Source organism: Octopus bimaculoides, chromosome 3, assembly GCF_046866305.1.
Source record: "Octopus bimaculoides isolate indiv1 chromosome 3, ASM4686630v1, whole genome shotgun sequence".
Classification (NCBI taxonomy): domain Eukaryota; kingdom Metazoa; phylum Mollusca; class Cephalopoda; order Octopoda; family Octopodidae; genus Octopus; species Octopus bimaculoides.
Genome location: NC_142930.1, coordinates 147,922,833 through 147,925,332, shown reverse-complemented (window position 1 = coordinate 147,925,332; position 2,500 = coordinate 147,922,833).

The following is a 2,500-nucleotide window of genomic DNA, read 5'->3' as shown; positions in this document are numbered from 1 at the left end:
GTATGTTTGCGTCTGCATAAGCTGTGAAAGAGAATTATACATACATATATATATATATATATATATATATATATATATATTTATATATATATATATATATATATATATATATATATATATATATATGATTGCTGTATATGTATGTGTGTATATATTGAAGAGAGATAGAGAGAGGAGAAAGACGAAGAGAGGGAAAAAAGCATAAACAGAGGACAAGCTAAAGTGAAAAATAGTTAATACACAGCTAGATTGTTGTTGTTTGGGGAGATTATACTGATGGTGGTGCTGATACAGCGGTAGAATGCTTCGGTTAGTAATACAGCAGCCAAATGATGTGGAACGAAATTAATGTTACGCGACTAATGTCTTTCGTCATATTATAATGTTACGTTACAGGAAACTGCTAAACCTTATCCGAGATGAAATATAGCGTGGTTAAATTGACTCTCGTGCTTAGTGGTGTCGCTTGCTATCAATCAAACAGTCAGAATGTATTTATCAAAATAATGATTTCTCTTTAATAGAAACAAGGGTCTCTTTTATTTGTTTTTGTTTTGTTTTGTTTTGTTTGTCTGTTTGTTTGTTTGCTTTTTGTTAGAGAAAAGGGATATACATAATCGACTCAAAATCGCAATATTACAAAAATTTGTTCCATCAAAATTATATATAGAAACATATATGTATATACATACATACATACATATATATATATATATGTATATATATATGTATATATATACAGACATATATGTATTCATGCATACACACATCAATACCTACCAACATACATACATACGTACATACATACATACATACATACATACATACATACATACATACATACATACATACATACATACGTGCAGGCATGACTGTATGCATTATTAAACGCATGTGAACTTTGTTCAAGTGCGAGCTGAATTATAAAAGCACGATTGTGAATCTGATACTGGATACTGCGGAACAAAAAACTCAATATGTTTCCGTTTACTACTTTTGTTGTTGCTGTGGTTGTTTTCTTTTTTTTTTGTTTGTTTCTTTCTTTCTTGTTTCTGTTTTTCAATCTACACCCCCATCATCCATATCCTTTATCCTATCCCATACCTCATCCATATCACAGGGTACTTCAACCGAAATTCATCTCACAATGCGGCGCTAGGAATCTCTAACCCTTATTAGATTTTAAAGGTCCTAAATTTCGTGTTGTGTCTCCGCCTACAGCATCCGTATATTTGAGGGGGTCTTTGTTGTTTATTAAAATGCCTAAGTCTCCAAAGTATAACACGTCCAGATGATCTGTCGTTCAACACGACAACAGTGATCAGCAAATCCTCCCGAGGTTTATGCAAAAATAGCAGAGAGAAGTGAGATGCTATGAGAAACCTGCTGTATGGACCATCAAGACAATCTCAAAGCTCCTTTTTCATATCTCAGATTTCGGATACTATCAGCACATACAAACTCGCCTTTGGTACTATAGCTCTCAAAAATAATATCAACGTATTTATGGGACGATAAGATCCGCTTCGGAGAATCACTTCTGAAGATCTATCTTGATACAAGCTACCAACAGAGTCAAATATATCGTTTCTCAGTTGATTACGTAATACGAGTACATTCTAAATTTCGTTCTGCTTTTTTTATAATACCACTGAATATTCAGCTATTGTTTCTGACACAACTTGTGAGAATACTGCCACACAGAAAAATTTGAATTCCTGATTTTGAGGGCAATGAATTGTTTCGGTGTGGAGGCGCAATGGCCCAGTGGTTAGGGCAGCGGACTCGCGGTCATAGGATCGCGGTTTCGATTCCCAGACCGGGCGTTGTGAGTGTTTATTGAGCGAAATTACATAAAGCTCCACGAGGCTCCGGCAGGGGATGGTGGCGAACCCTGCTGTACACTTCCACCACAACTTTCTCTCACTCTTACTTCCTGTTTTGTTGTGCCTGTATTTCAAAGCGCCAGCCTTGTCACACTCTGTGACACGCTGAATATCTCCGAGAACTACGTTAAGGGTACACATGTCTGTGGAGTGCTCAGCCACTTGCACGTTAATTTCACGAGCAGGCTGTTCCGTTGATCGGATCAACTGGAACCGACGGAGTGCCAACAACAACAACAATTGTTTCGGTGATTTTCTGCGATGGATTATAAATGAATAATTTTGCATTGGAGCTTTTTTTTTATATATACGTAACTGAATTCACTAATCTGAATTTCTATGATTTTGACCTTCATACTCCACGAAATCAGTAATATGTGTGTGCCAGTTATGTATTGGAAGATATTTCAGTCGTCTATATTTCTCGTCTGTAAATTATCTGTGCATCACGGCCTTATGTGAAGATGACGGATGTGTGTGTGTGTGTGTGTGTGTACGTGCGCACGCATGTGCGCATAGATAGGCAGACAGACAGACAGACAGATAGCAAAATGGATAGATAGATATATACGTGTATGTGTATATATCTGTATGTATGTTTGTGTATGTGTCTA